Genomic DNA, 17,489 nt, shown 5'->3' on the forward strand with positions numbered 1-17,489 from the left:
AAAGCAGTACGCTGGAAGTTTGCCCAAGTGAAACAAGTGCAACTTCCACCACGCAGGAGCCTGCCGAGAAATGCAGTGTTTGAACTGCAACAGGAAGGGGAACACTGCCCGTTTCTGCAAAGCTCCGGTGAGGCCAATCACCCAAGTCCCCGGCGCTGGTGTGGGCCAAGCTTGCTACGGTTGTGGCGAGGTGGGCCACTACAAAAGGAACTGCCCGAAGGCAGGGAATGCCGGTGGAGTGGGAAGAGTTCTGGCCATAGGCCACGAGGAAACGGTTGCCGACCCCACAGTGGTCACTGGTACGTTTCTCCTCGATAACTCTTATGCATGCATACTATTTGATAGTGGAGCGGAGAGGAGTTTCGTGATCCAAAAATTTGCTCATTTACTTAAGCAAAAATCATGAGCACTTAAAGAACCGTTCACTGTAGAAATGGCTAATGGAAAGACTGAGAGCACTAGAAATATATTCATAGGGTGTACCCTAACACTAGATAGCCATTCATTTTCGATCGACCTCATGCCGGTCTCCATTAAAAGTTTCGACATCATTATCAGCATGGATTGGTTGAGTCTTCATCGTGCCGACATCATGTGTTACGAGAACGCTGTACGCCTTAATCTGCCGTCTGGCGAAACTCTAGTAGTTTATGGCGACAAACCCGGCACGAACCTTCGTATCATCTCGAGCATTCAAGCTCAAAAATTCTTGCGAAAGAAATGTCGTGCATTCCTTTCTCATGTGGTCGATGTGAGCCAAGAAACGAAAGACATTCAGAACATTCCAGTAGTACGCGACTTTCCCAACATCTTTCCAGAAGAACTCCCAGGATTACCTCCGTAACGTCAAGTCGAGTTTCGAATAGACTTAGTTCCAGGGGCTACCCCCGTAGCCAAATCGCCCTATCGTCTAGCACCTGCAGAGATGCAAGAACTGTCCTGTCAACTCAACGAACTGCTCAGCAAGGGCTTTATAAGACCAAGCTTCTCACCCTGGGGAGCTCCAGTCTTGTTCGTCAAGAAGAAAGACAGATCGTTTCGTATGTGCATCGACTACAGGGAGCTTAACAAACTGACCGTCAAGAATCGTTATCCTTTTCCTCGTATTGACGATTTATTTGACCAACTTCAAGGGGCGAACTTCTTTTCAAAAATCGACTTAAGGTCCGGATATCACCAACTACGAGTGCTAGGGGAGGATGTTCCGAAGACAGCCTTCCGAACTCGTTATGGGCACTACGAATTCGTAGTGATGCCATTCGGATTAACAAACGCACCTGCTGTATTCATGGACTTAATGAATAGGGTGTGTCGTCCTTACTTGGATCAGTTCGTCATCGTCTTCATCGATGACATACTTATCTACTCTCGTAGTAAGGAGGAGCATAGTCAACATCTGCGACTAGTCTTAGAAACCCTTCGTTCGGAGAAGATCTATGCGAAGTTCTCGAAATGTGAATTTTGGATCCGACGAGTCGAATTCTTAGGGCACGTGGTTAGCGAAGAGGGAATACATGTGGACCCTTCCAAAATTAAAGCCATTGAGAACTGGTCAGCACCGAAGACGCCTACAGAAATTCGTCAATTTCTAGGTCTCGCTGGCTATTATCGCAGGTTCATTCAGAACTTCTCCCGCATTGCGAAACCTCTTACGACACTGACCCAGAAGGGCGTGGCCTTTGACTGGGAAGAGAAGCAGGAGAGAGCGTTCCAAACGCTCAAAAGAGCCTTGTGCACCGCACCAATACTATCCCTCCCCGAAGGGATAGAAGACTTCGTTGTCTATTGCGATGCGTCGAATCAAGGACTCGGATGTGTTCTGATGCAGCGAGGTAAGGTCATCGCCTATGCCTCGAGACAGCTAAAGACACATGAGGTCAACTACGCTACTCACGATCTTGAACTAGGAGCAGTTGTGTTTGCTCTAAAGATCTGGAGACACTACCTGTACGGTACAAAGAGCACAATCTTTACAGACCACAAGAGCCTACAACACATATTCGACCAGAAGGAGCTCAACATGAGATAACGACGGTGGGTCGAACTACTCAGTGATTACGAATGCGAAATTCGTTATCATCCTGGTAAAGCCAACGTAGTAGCTGACGCCCTAAGTCGGAAAGAATATTCTGGTCGTAGAGTCAAATCATTGACTATGACTATCCATTCACACTTGTCCACGCAAATTAAGGAGGCTCAGCTCGACGCTTTGAAACCTGAAAATATGGCGGGTGAATCCCTGAGAGGGATGGATAAGAACTTGGAGGTTAAGGGCGGCGGAGCTTATTTTCTCATGGATCGGATCTGGACCCCGAAACGCGGTGGTTTTAGAGACTTGGTCATGAACGAGGCGCACAACACTCGTTATTCCGTCCACCCGAGTTCAGATAAGATGTATCTGGATCTTAAAAAGTTATACTGGTGGCCTAACATGAAAGCTGAGATTGCTACCTTCGTAAGTAAATGCCTTACTTGCGCAAAGGTCAAGGTCGAATACCAGAAACCCTCCGGTCTACTACAACAGTCAGAGATACCGAAATGGAAGTGGGAGCGGATCACTATGGATTTCATAACCAAGTTGCCCAAGACAACGGGTGGACTTGATACCATATGGGTCATCGTCGACAGACTGACCAAGTCCGCACACTTCCTGCCTATCAAGGAAACAGACAAGATGGAGAAACTTACAAGAACTTACATTAGGAAGATTATACAACTGCACGGTGTTCCCATATCCATTATCTCAGACAGAGATAGTAGATTCACTTCGAGGTTCTGGCAGTCGTTACAAAGTTTCCTAGGAACTAGGCTGGACATGAGTACAACCTACCATCCACAGACAGACGGGCAAAGTGAGAGGACTATCCAAACCTTGGAAGATATGCTGCGAGCCTGTGTGATCGACTTTGGGAAATCATGGGATACTCATTTACCCCTTGTCGAATTTTCCTACAACAACAGTTATCACACGAGCATAAAGGCTGCTCCATTCGAGGCCCTCTATGGCCGAAAGTGCAGATCCCCTCTGTGCTGGGCTGAGGTGGGTGATACACAGTTAGCTAAAGGACGAGTTCCTGAAAGCACTCTCACAGGTCCGGAGATCATTCGGGAAACGACAGAGAAGATCGTTCAGATTCGTGAACGATTGAAAGCCTCTAGAGACCGACAGAAAAGCTACGCTGATAAACGAAGGAAACCGTTGGAATTCCAGGTGGGCGACTGTGTTCTATTGAAGGTCTCACCCTGGAAGGGCTTGATACGCTTCGGAAAGCGTGGAAAGCTAAATCCAAGGTACATAGGGCCTTTCGAGATTCTTGCCAGAATCGGCCCTGTAGCTTACAAACTTAACTTACCACGCGAACTCAGTAACGTACATTCTACTTTCCACGTCTCGAACTTGAAAAGGTGTCTGTCCGACGAGACTCTTGTAATCCCACTCGACGAGATCGAGATCAATGAGAGCCTCAACTTCGTGGAAGAACCAGTAGAGATCATGGACCGGGAGGTCAAGCAAACGAAACAAAGCCGTATCCCGATAGTGAAGGTTCGCTGGAACGCCAAGCGAGGACCTGAATTCACTTGGGAGCGAGAGGATCAGATGAAACTGAAATATCCTCGTCTTTTTACTTAGTTATTTGTAACTACTTATTTGATTAAAATCTAATTTCGGGACGAAATTCCTTCTAACGAGGGGATGATGTGACAACCCAAAATTTCTATTCTGTACAACCATTCACTTCAATAGGAGTCAAAACTGTTTCTGCTAATTTTCAATCTTTTTGGAATAAGTTTGAGTAGTTTAAGATTAGTACTTCAGGAGATAACAGGAGAGAGGATGCCCTAGGGTTTATTGTGCAACAATATTATTCCAAAACTCCAAGAGTTTGGAGTTTACGGCCTAAACAAAGGTGTTTACGGCCGTAAACCCTAAAAGAGGGTATAAATATGACACTTAGTCATTATTTATCACTTTTCACAACTTCAAGATCCAAAACTCAATTCTCTCTCAAGTATCATCGACTTTTCTTCTTGATCTTCAAAATTGTAAGTGTTTCTAGCCCTAAAAAGTTGATATCTTACTTAATCTAGTGATCTAACATGATTCCATCCATGAAATCATTCCAAAAGTGTAGATCTTCAAGTTTCACCAAGAACACACACTAGTGTTCTTGGACTTTTAGCACCTTTTCAAGCTTCTACCTAGTAAGTACTTCTACCCTAGAGTATTATAGAGCTTGTTACACTTCTAAACATCAAGAAAACACCCAAGAAACCAAGGATCAAAGGTGTTTACAGTCCAAGATGTTCTTGGACCGTAAACCCCAAAAAGGGTGCCAAAGTGTGCCCCAGTCCCTTCTAAGCCTTGGAAACTAGCCTAGATCCCTTCCTTGATGTGCTTAGTACTTGAAAACATCAAAAGACCATAAACCTTTTGGGTTTACGGCCGTAAACCCAAAGAGAAATGGTCCAAGGACCGTAAACTCCTAAAAGGAGTGAAATGGTGCCCTAATCTCTTCCTAAGGCTTAAACATGAAGTAGGAATGCTTCTTGTGATCTTTAAGGCTTCAAAACACAAGAGGGTCAAAGAAACATGAGTTTACGGCCGTAAACTCATGGGTTTATGACCGTAAACTCAATGAGTTATGGTCACAAAACCGTAAACTCAAATAAAGGGTTCCCTTGAACCCTAAACTCAATAACAATGTCCTACAACACTTAGATGCAATCCTTAGGACTTATAGCACTTAAATAAGGTGTTTTACATGTCCTAGGATGTCTTAACTTTGTTAATTAGTTGTTTAAAGACTAATTGGATACATATATGTGATATTATATCTTAACTAGGATCATCGTGTGTGTACAAGTCTTCACTTGACACCTAGCATCCTATACATTTCGTTCATCCAAACCACTCACTACAGGTGAGTTCATACCCCTTAAATTAACCTTTTAAATGTTTATAAATGCTTTTATGGGGGGGGATACAAGTTGAACTTTTATAGTTATTATATCAATCACATGTGATTAATAACTACCAAACAAGTGGATTTCTTACTTTTCAAACTGTGTTATCAAACTGTTTTACAAACTCTTTTACTTATCAAATACTTTTATTAAACTCTTTTAACTTATATACTGTGTATCTATATGGATATAATTATATAAGTAGGATTGAAAGGACTTAGGACTGATAGCTCACCTTACTTCCTGTTCCTTGTTTGGTTGTGGACTTAGGGTATTCGGGTTATTTGTCCGAAGGTCATTTGAATCCTAGTTATATATCATGTATATGTGTATAGATATAAAAGGTTAGTTCTTTCGTTCAGTTCAATGCCTTTGGGTAGCAAAGGTATACAAACATGTTCATATACACAAACAACATTGCTAGTAAACTATAATAGGTATAGTTTAGGAAGATACTATTACTAGAACAAAGAAACATACAATGAGTCAGTTCATTCATGAGTAATACATAGTGATGAGAAACAAACATAATACATAGTGATGAGAAACAAACATAATACATAGTGATGAGAAACAAACATAATACATAGTGATGAGAAACAAACATAATACACAGTGATGAGAAACAAAACATACAAGCTAGACAGAGAAAGAACACACAATACAACTAGCACATACATATACATATACATATATATTACTTACAGTTATGTGAGCCACTTAACGGGGGCATGGCACTACCTGTCATGACCCGTTTTGTATCCAGAATCTCCTTAAATGGGGAGACTTGTTACAGGATCATACTCCGATGAGCAGAGGGTTGCAGTATCTTGGGATCAGTTCAGGGATATGTTCTGCACTCGCTACATTCCTCGGGTCTAGCGGGAGAGGTTGGCTTAGGAGTTTCTGGATTTGAGGCAGGTATCGGAGATGGTGACGTTGATCACCCGAATGTTTACCGAGAAGGCGATGTTTTGCCCGAAGTTTTCTTCTGAGCAGGGTCAGATGACTCGTTATTTGAGCATGCTCAAGACTGACATCAGACAGCTCGTTGGTACCTAGCATTGTGATACTTTACTGGAGTTACAAGAGGCCGCTAGGCGGCATGAGCTTGAGATTGAGTTATAGTTGAGAGAGCAGAGGCAGGACCCGACGCAGTCGCAGCCGGCGCCGAAGCGGTCCAAGACCGCCGATTCGAGGTCAGGAGGTCAGCGTGGCTACACTTGTGGGGAATGCGGGAAGGGTCATTCTGGAGCATGTCGATCTAGTGGTGCGTGCCGCAAGTGTGGCAGGGAAGGGCACTTTGCGAGGGATTACCGCCAGTTAGTCCCTGTTCAGGATATGAGGATTTGTTACCATTGTGATCAGATTGGTCATGTGAAGACCAACTATCTGTTGCTCGCCGCTAAGTCGGTGCAAGCTCCCGCGCCAGCCACATTGAGGATAACTCACGGGAGTCAGGGCAGGGCAGAGCCCCCGAGGGCTCGGGGACACGATTTCCAGCTCACGGCCGAGGAGTCCAGGATAGCGCCTGATGTGGTGGTTGGTATGTTTTCTAACCCTTATCTCATTTATTATGTTTATTGTATGCTCATGTGTTTGCACCTATGTTAGGCACGTTCGTAGTGAACTCCTTTACTGCTCTGGTACAGTTTGTGTGACAACCCGAAATTTCTATTCTGTACAACCATTCACTTCAATAGGAGTCAAAACTGTTTCTGCTAATTTTCAAGCTTTTTGGAATAAGTTTGAGTAGTTTAAGATTAGTACTTTAGGAGATAACAGGAGAGAGGATGCCCTAGGGTTTATTGTGCAACAATATTATTCCAAAACTCCAAGAGTTTGGAGTTTACGGCCTAAACAAAGGTGTTTACGGCCGTAAACCCTAAAAGAGGGTATAAATATGACACTTAGTCATTATTTATCACTTTTCACAATTTCAAGGTCCAAAACTCAATTCTCTCTCAAGTATCATCGACTTTTCTTCTTGATCTTCAACATTGTAAGTGTTTCTAGCCCGAAAAAGTTGACATCTTACTTAATCTAGTGATTTAACATGATTCCATCCGTGAAATCATTCCAAAAGTGTAGATCTTCAAGTTTCACCAAGAACACCAAGAACACTCACTAGTGTTCTTGGACTTTTAGCACCTTTTCAAGCTTCTACCGAGTAAGTACTTCTATCCTAGAGTATTATATAGCTTGTTACACTTTTAAACATCAATAAAACACCCAAGAAACCAAGGATCAAAGGTGTTTACGGTCCAAGATGTTCTTGGACCGTAAACCCCAAAAAGGGTGCCAAAGTGTGCCCTAGTCCCTTCTAAGCCTTGGAAACTAGCCTCGATCCCTTCCTTGATGTGCTTAGTACTTGAAACATCAAAAGACCATAAACCATTTGAGTTTACGGCCGTAAACCGAAAGAGAAATGGTCCAAGGACCGTAAACTCCTAAAAGGAGTGAAATGGTGCCCTAATCTCTTCCTAAGGCTTAAACATGAAGTAGGAATGCTTCTTGTGATCTTTAAGGCTTCAAAACACAAGAGGGTCAAAGAAACATGAGTTTACGGCCGTAAACTCATGGGTTTACGACCGTAAACTTAATGAGTTATGGTCACAAAACCGTAAACTCAAATAAAGGGTTCCCTTGAACCCTAAACTCAATAACAATGTCCTACAACACTTAGATGCAATCCTTAGGACTTATAGCATTTAAATAAGGTGTTTTACATGTCCTAGGATGTCTTAACTTTGTTAATTAGTTGTTTAAAAGACTAATTGGATACATATATGTGATATTATATCTTAACTAGGATCATCGTGTGTGTACAAGTCTTCACTTGACACCTAGCATCCTATACATTCCGTTCATCCAAACCACTCACTACAGGTGAGTTCATACCCCTTAAATTAACCTTTTAAATGTTTTTAAATGCTTTTATGGGGGGGATACAAGTTGAACTTTTATAGTTATTATATCAATCACATGTGATTAATAACTACCAAACAAGTGGATTTCTTACTTTTCAAACTGTGTTATCAAACTGTTTTACTTCAAACTGTTTTACAAACTCTTTTACTTATCAAATACTTTTATTAAACTCTTTTAACTTATATTCTGTGTATCTATATGGATATAATTATATAAGTAGGATTGAAAGGACTTAGGACTGATAGCTCACCTTACTTCCTGTTCCTTGTTTGGTTGTGGACTTAGGGTATTCGGGTTATTTGTCTGAATGTCATTTGAATCCTAGTTATATATCATGTATATGTGTATAGATATAAAAGGTTACTTCTTTCGTTCAGTTCAATGCCTTTGGGTAGCAAAGGTATACAAACATGTTAATATACACAAACAACATTGCTAGTAAACTATAATAGGTATAGTTTAGGAAGATACTATTACTAGAACAAAGAAACATACAATGAGTCAGTTCATTCATGAGTAATACATAGTGATGAGAAACAAACATAATACATAGTGATGAGAAACAAACATAATACATAGTGATGAGAAACAAACATAATACATAGTGATGAGAAACAAACATAATACATAGTGATGAGAAACAAACATAATACACAGTGATGAGAAACAAAACATACAAGCTAGACAGAGAAAGAACACACAATACAACTAGCACATACATATACATATACATATACATTACTTACGGTTATGTGAGCCACTTAACGGGGGCATGGCACTACCTGTCATGACCCGTTTTGTATCCAAAATCTCCTTAAATGGGGAGCTTATGAGTTTGTGTATAGATCGATACTGGATTGACTATCCTACACCTTGCTGCTCGCTACAGTAGGACATGCAAGTCTACGGGTGCCAAACGTCATTTCTTACGACGTCTTACATCGTCGTTTTTCTATAGAGTCGGTAGCAGGATACAGGCCGATCACATGGTACTTTAAAATAACAATTGGTTTAAAGTAATTAGTACATCAGTAGTTACTTAATACAACACTACAGTACTATATCATTTTCCCTTTACATTTACTTTGTGATATTCACACAATAAACAATAATGTAGAAACTACATTTTGGTTAATGATAGTCAGATTTGGGAAAATACATACTCTTACAAGAGACACACACAGACACTAGATGCCTTGGTAGAAGGCTACTTTTAGTAGGAAACATAGGGTTTTCTAGGAGAGTTCAAATAATTACAAACTTTACAAAACTTATACATTACAGACTTACAAACACTTTCATACAAATACAAACACTAATATACTTATGAATTCACCAGCTTTAAAGCTGATAAACTCTTTCAAAATAACTTGTATTCTCAGGTCACCAGTAGACAGGTACCGGTGCCAGGTTTTGAGAAGATGGAGCTCGTTCAAGACTCATCTTTTATTTTTGATGTATGTTTTTGGTGTCTATATAACTTGATAGAACACACTTGTATGAAATTATATTATTAATGCAATGGATGATGTTGTTGCTTGTTTACTACTTTGCATTGTTGTGATACTGAACATGACGTCCTCCACCCCCGAACGTTTCCGCCGTTCCGGTTTTGGGGTGTGACAGTTTGACTTGGGAGCGAGTCGGTCTTTTGTCTCTCGATCGTTTAGTTGGGAGTTTGGTTTGCCCTTATGAGAGCTAGAGTGTCCGTTGCAAGTTTCCATCACCAACGAGCTTGGGATTTCTGCTTCATCAGTTTATCGGGGTTGTGTTCTAGAGATATTCGGGATATCTTTCCCGATTGACTTGATTCCAATTCCCAAGGGGGATATTTGCATTATAGTGGGTATGGACTTGCTGAGTCATTTCGGTGCCATAATCGACTGCGAGGGTCAACGTGTAGTAGTTCGAACACCAAGTGGAGGAGAAGTGGTTATCTATGGTGAGGGTACCAGGTTGGGTTCGGGGTTTTGCTTAGCCGCCAGGGCTCGGTAGTATATTCAGCACGGGTGTGCGGGTTATTTGGCGTATGTGGTGGATACGCCGGTCGGGGAGTAGGTATGATTTCAGATGTTCCAGTTGTTAGAGAGTTCGCTGATGTATTCTTGGAGGAATTAACTGGAGTGCCTCCTAAGAGGCAGGTCGAGTTTAGGATCGACCTTATGCCAGGTGCAGCCACTATTGCCAAGGCACCATACCGATTGGCACCGCCTGAGGTGCAGGAGCTGTCATCTCAGCTGCAGGAGCTGCTAGGCAAGCAGTTCATTCGTCCGAGCAGTTCTCCGTGGGGAGTGTCGATTCTCTTCGTCAAGAAGAAGGAGGGTTCACACCGGATGTGCATTGACTAACGGGAGCTGAAAAAGTTGACGGTGAAGAACCATTACCGCCTTCCACGGATAGATGACATCTTCGGTCAGTTACAGGGAGCATCTTAGTTTTTCAAGATAGATCTGAGGTGTGTGTACCATCAAGTCAGGGTGACGGAGGACGACGTGGATAATACTGCGTTCCAGACTCGTTACGGACATTACGAGTTCGTGCTGATGCCGTTTGCGCTCACCAACGCGCCGACAGTATTCATGGACCTAATGAACCGGGTGTGCAGGCCGATGCTCGATCGTTCGGTTACTGTATTCATCGATGACGTCTTGGTGTATTCCAAGACTAAAGAGCAGCATGAGGAGCATCTATGTGAGTTATTGGGAGTTTTGAGAGGAGAACGGCTTTATGCCAAGTTCTTGAAATGAGAGTTTTGGTTGCAAGAGGTTCAGTTCCTTGGACATCTCGTAAACCAAGAGGGGATTTGGGTCGATCCGGCCAAGATCGAGGCGGTGATGTGGTAGGAGGTTCTGAAATCTTCCTCGGATACCAGGAGTTTTCTGGGATTGGCAGGGTACTACCAGAGATTTATACATGATTTCTCCAAGATTGCAGTACCCCTTACTCGTCTGACGAGGAAGGGGGTGGATTTCCGGTGGGGCCCTGAGCAGCAGAGAGCATTTGAGACCCTCCGATAGAGACTTTGCAAGGCCCCGGTGTTGACTCTACCTGAGGGAGTAGAGGATTTTGTGGTTTTCTTTGATGCGTCCATCACCGGATTAAGGGCAGTCCTCATGCAGAGAGGACGGGTGATAGCCTACGCTTCGCGGCAGCTGAAACCGCATGAGACGAGATATACCACACATGGTCTTGATTTGGGAGCAGTAGTATTCGCCCTCAAGATCTGGAGACCTTACCTCTACGGTGTCCGTTGTACTATAAACACGGACCACAAGAGCTTGACACATATCATGGATCAGCCGAACCTGAACATGAGGTAGCGCAGGTGGGTGGACGTAGTCAAGGATTATGACTGCGAGATCCTTTACCATCCCATTAAAGCAAACACTATGCCGGATTCCTAAGCCGCAAGTCATGTGGATCTTCAGTTCCGACGTCGTGTATGAGGATATATGTGGATTCTCCACTCATTAACTTGATCGGGGAAGCTCAGACTGAGAGTGTACGGCAGGAGAATTGGAAAATTGAGAGGATCAGGGGCGAGATCACCATATTCGTGCATGATAGTCGTGGATTATTGACCCGTTGCGGTCGGGTGTGGGTTTCGATGATTGGTGGGGTCAGACAAATTGTACTGGAGGAGGCTCATAAGTCTCGGTTTTTTATTCATCCGGGACCCACCAAGATGTACTGGGATCTGAGGTTGAGTTGCTAGTGGCCGTGCATGAAGAGAGACATTGCTTGGTACGTCGTGAGGTGCTTGACCTGCAGGATGGTCAAGGCCGAGCATCAGAGGCCGCATGGCAAGCTGCATCCTCTGGAGGTTACCATGTGGAAATGGGAGCAGATCACGATGGACTTTATCACCAATTTAACTAGGACGACGAAGGGATATGATGCTATATGGGTCATCGTGGATCGACTGACCAAGATCGCCCATTTTTTGGTAATTGGGGAGAGTTTGTCGGACGAGAAGTTGGCCGATATGTATATCCGCGAGATCGTTGCTAGCCACGGGGTGCCGGTATCTATTGTCTCAGACCGTGATGTTCAATTCACCTCCCGTTTCTGGCAGAAGTTCCATGAGGAACTGGGCACGAGACTTCATTTTAGCACCGCTTACCATCCACAGAAAAACGACCAGAGCGAGCGGACCATTCAGACCCTCGAGGATATGTTGAGGGCATGCATTATTGACTTCGATGGGAGTTGGGATTCCTACCTACCCCTTGCAGAGTTCTCCTACGACAACAACTTTCATTCCAACATTGGTGCTTCACCTTTTCAGCTGTTGTATAGACGGAGATGTCGTACCCCAGTCTGTTGGGGCGAGGTTGGCCACAGGGTCATGGGTCAGACTGAGGTGGTTCTGCCGACTACCGAGAAGATTCAACAGATTAGGCAGCGACTGCAGACTGCTCAGAGTTGGCAGAAAAGTTATGCCGACCGGCGCCGATCCGAGTTGGAGTTTCAGGTTGGCGAGATGGTGTTGCGGAAGGTCCTACCCTGGAAGGGTGTGATTCGCTTAAGGAAGAGCGGAAAGTTGGGTCCCCGATATATTGGACCATTTCGGATCATTGCCAGGGTTGGCAAAGTGGCGTATAGACTGGACCTTCCGGAGGAGCTCCGTCAGATTCACAGCACCTTTCATGTTTCGGTATTGCGGAAGTGTGTATTAGACGAGGATGCGGTAGTGTCATTGGATGAAATTCAGGTCGATGAACGCCTGACTTATGTTGAGAAGACGGTGGCTATCTTAGAAAAGAAGATAAAAGTCATATGCAACAAGGAGATACCTTTGGTAAAAGTACAATGGTAGCATCGGAGGAGATCCGAGTGGACTTGTGAGTCGGAGGCCGAGATGCAAGAGCATTATTCGGAATTGTTCACCGCAGCAGGCTTCGAGGAGGAAGCCTAGTTCAAGTGGGGGAGATTTGTAACATCCCAATTTTCAGGTATGAGTTTAAAAGATTATATATGTATTTTCAGGGAAACTCGACGAGTTGGAAGGCTCTAACTCGTCGTGTAGAGTATTTAATGCCCACATATATTTCAATGTATACTCGACGAGTTGGAAGGGCCCAACTCAACGAGTTGAAGGTTGGACATGAAAACCCTAATTTTTAGGGTTTGCACCCTATTTAAAGGCCTTAACTCACATTGTTGGCCTCCTTCATCGCCTCCTTGTCCAGAGAAAAACCATAGTTTGTGCTTTTGCTCTTATTGTGTGTGTGTGAGCTTAAAGAGTGATTTTGTTGCTCTTTTGGAAGGAGCAAGAAGCTTGATGAAGTTGGATGAAGGGAGAGGCTGTAGATCTGGTGTTTACTCTGTTGTGGCAACCGTTTTGAGGTATAAAGTCGATACCTTGGCCTCTTATTGCTTAGATCTACTTCTATGAAAAGATATTGTTATTCTTGATCCATATTGGACTCATTCTTGGAATGATGCATTGTTTGTAGTTGCCACTTCAGATTTGCATGTGTTGTGGCTTTTTGAGCCTAAAGTTCCAAGATTTATCAAGTATTGGCCCTCCTTCATGCCCTAAATCCCTTGATAAGCCTTATTTGAGTGTTTTAGCCCCCTTTGACGACATGCATGGACGTAATGTTAGTAACTTTACGTGGTATCTCAGTCTTATGGGACCAGATCTATAGTTTGGGGCTTTGGTTTCGCTTGGAAGTGTCTGAATGCATTAAGGCTAGGGAAAAACTCGATGAGTTGTTTAGGGTTTTCCCGATTTTTGGATGCTGAAGAGCTCGACGAGTTGCTCTGGTAACTCGGCGAGTTGCCTCGACCTTTTCACGATTCTCTGAACACTGAAGGAACTCGACGAGTTGCTAGATGAACTCGACGAGTTGGGTGAACATGGACTGTTGACCTTGACTGTAGACTGTTGACTTTGACCATGGTTGACCAATTTTGACTTTATGGGTATTTTGGTAATTCGGGATTTTAATGAAGTGAGTCACATGGTGGTTGTAGGCAGTCGAGATCGGAACTGAGAGTTGGGATTTGATCATCTTGATTCAACACTACTTGTGAGGTGAGTTTTCCTCACTATACTAACAGGGTCGAAGGCACAAAGGCCAGCCCATTTGGATTGTTATCATGGTTATCGCATGATGCTATGTTTAGTGATCTGTTAGATCTGTATCCTGGTATATAGGATGGTGCTATGTTTAATGATCTGTTAGATCTATATCCTGGTATATAGGATGATGTTATGCTTAGTGATCTATTAGATCTATATGACTGTCTATACACGCTAGCTAGCGTTTGATTTCTATGTGTTGATTGTGTGTTTGTGGGTGGGTTGAGGCGGTCTTGCTTTGTGCTCTTGGCCAACAGATCCAGGGCGGCCCAGATAGACTGAAGGCCCATCGGGGCGTACCAGTCAGGCTGAAGGCCCGGAGAACGTTCCAGACAGGCTGAAGGCCCGGTGAGGCGGTCCAAACATGTTGAAGGTTCTGAGAGTGGGCCAGATAGACTGTAGGCCGATGAGGCGGTCCAGTCATGCTGAAGACTCTATGTGCATGATGTTTTTTTATGATATTTTTTTGTTATATGACATTGGTATTTTGGGGGAACTCACTAAGCTTCGGGATTGCAGTTGTGGATTTTGTTTCAGGTACTTCGGATGACTGCGAGATTGCGAATGGTTGATCTTGCACCTCCTCACATTTTGTGTTATGATTTGTGGGATTACTCTGATGACAGACTATTTTGATAGCAATTTGTAATAAATGGTGTTTTTGGATGTTTGAAAAAGTTTAATTTTTTTATGAAATTTATGGATGTTACAACTACGAATTTGGTCAGGACTGTTTATCCTAAATAGTCTTCTACAAGAAAACATTTATTACGTAGCCGGTCGTTTATACTATAAGACGAAAATGGGGTGTTATAACTCTCCCCCACTTATAGAGATTTTGTCCCTAAAATCGTATTTGTAGTGCACCTTAAGATAATTCCTATACTATCCTACTGGGGATTCATTAGATCAACTCTGGATCTAGCCAACGTTGCTGCATCAAATTTGTCACTCAATACTTATTTGGTCATAGGACTTCATTTTCTAACTTTGGGCGTACTCCCTAACTCTTCTCAAAGTCTTCCAAAACCAGGAATTCGTCGGTTTGGACTTCCAGAAATTACATGCTACAATTGACGATCGCATGCAGATGTAAAATATCAATACCATCGACTGGTTATGAGGTAATTACTATGGAATTTTACGTACAACATCCTAAAGGAATCCATTTTCAGGAACATACCTCTGAAATGTTTATTTTATATTGTTGAAACACATACACACACACACAAACCTAGATTACAATTAGTTTCTTTACCTAGTTCGGGTGTTCCAACACCCTGAATTTAACCAAAATTACTATAGCGGGTTTACTAGCTTGAAAACACTGGAACCAATGCTCTAATATTAGTGACGCACAAATAATAAGGCTTTCTTATATTCCACCTTACTAGATTATAATAAATGCTAGGTCACCTAATAGACCTCTCGCAAGGCTCTAATTACATTACCTATATCGAGGTACAACTATTTTCCGAGGAATTCATTTGCGGTACGTCGTGACACTTATCCAACTACTAGTATTCGATGCCAGATCGCTCTCATCATCACCCCCCCCCCCCGAGTCTGAAGACTGACGATCAACCTTGCAGTGGTCTTAAAAGACCTACAACCATTATCTGACTGTCCAAAAGGAACCTAGTCATCCTCGAAGGCATGAAACTATATGGTTTTCTTGGCTATCTGAGCTGTACCAAGGAATTTGGAAAATTCCTAAATCCTATTAGTGGTATGAAGAGGAAAGACGAACCTTTTCCTCAGAAACAAGAAACTCATAGCCTATGGGTAATATAATAGAAGACTTCATTCATTTGTTACCTGAAAACAAAACTAACCCTGCCTACTTGTCTTGCTACTCTCCTTGACTTTGATGTCGAAATCGAAAGTTGAACTGCCTTTTGTAATTTCTCCTTAAGGGTTGGTTCTCCCTCACTTAGGTTCGACCTATCATCTGCTGCTGCTCGTCTCTGATCAATCTAGCTCATCCTGTATCTCTTTTGACTTTGAAGAAACTAATATTTGTCATATCTAAGGACCTTCGACATGTTGCATTAGGTGTCTAAGCCCATAACTATAATTGGTATGTACTTGACCCGAAAGTAGCATGGTCCATTTCGGGTTGTATATCACCAGGACAATTTGATAGGATGGACTTTTGAGAAGAGGTTAATTATGATTTATTAATATATTATAAGTTCTAATATATTAATATGAAATCATATGATTTAATTAGTATTGATCAAGAGTTAACTTGGAATTAATTTAGTTATCAAAAGAGACTAATTAAACCAATGGGGAATAATTGTGTAAATTAGTCATATATATATATATATATATATATATATATATATATATATATATATATATATATATATATATATATATATAGTTTGGGCTTATGATACATGATAGACTAAGTTTATGGAAGAATCCATAAAGAGTTAGCCCACTTGATTAATGGATCATGGATAATAAGCCTAAGGGTATGGATTAGGGTTTACAATGAATCCTATAACTATATATATGATGTCCCATGACCTAAAATCAGACACTACATGTTCTAAGAGTTCATAGAGCTGATTTCTAGTGTAAGAATACTCTCTCTCAAGTCTCATTTGTCCTAGGTGTGTTGTGAACCGTTTGAGGCATCACACTTGGGGTGCTAAGTTCTTAAAGGCCAAAACTACAAGCTACAATAAGAGGTAATTCTATAACTCATTTTATGTTGTTTATTTCAATTGTATGCTAGTTGTAGGCTTAATGCTTTGGAAACAATATTGCATGTATAATAAGAGAAAACATAGATCCAAAGCATTTAGGGTTGTATGTGCACCATAGGATGTTGTAGTATCCAAAACCCAACAGTTGTATCAGAGACATGTGTTGTTTTATGTTATATTGATGCAAATATTTGCTTTTCAAAGTTGAAAAAAAAAAGAAAAAAATACATGAAGTTTGTCAAATTTTAAGATAATTACTTGATTTTATGAAAAACTAATTATTTGCAAAATTTAAGTCATTTTACTACAGGAGTTGAATTAGGTCAATTTATTAAAAGATAGAATGATATAATTATTTTATTTGTTTTAAAAGTTTGATATAAATGTTTATAAGGAGTTACAAATTTTGTCATAAAATTTTGGAACTCAATTTTTTTTTTAAACGTTATGATCTTAAGAGTTTTGAAACTTTCATAAGTTATGGATGTGAAAAGTCTCATTCATTAACTCTTTAAGTTATGAATTCCAAGAGTCTTCAAAGGTTACAAAATTTGTTATAAATGGCTTTGAAGAGTTTCATAACTTGCCCTCAAGTTATGGAACTTGGAAATTCTCTTTTATGGAATTCTAAAAGTTTTCAAGAATTACAAAACTTGCCCTCAAGTTTTGGAATTTGAAAAGTTTTCTTTTATGAGACATTGAATTCTAAAACTAAAGTTATTTGAAAAGTTTTCAAAAGTGTAACTCATGGGTTTATAACTTAATAATAAATTAAATAGTTT

This window comes from Lactuca virosa, chromosome 3 (genome assembly GCF_052849685.1).
Source record: "Lactuca virosa cultivar CGN04683 chromosome 3, Lactuca_virosa_CGN04683_v6, whole genome shotgun sequence".
NCBI lineage: Eukaryota > Viridiplantae > Streptophyta > Magnoliopsida > Asterales > Asteraceae > Lactuca > Lactuca virosa.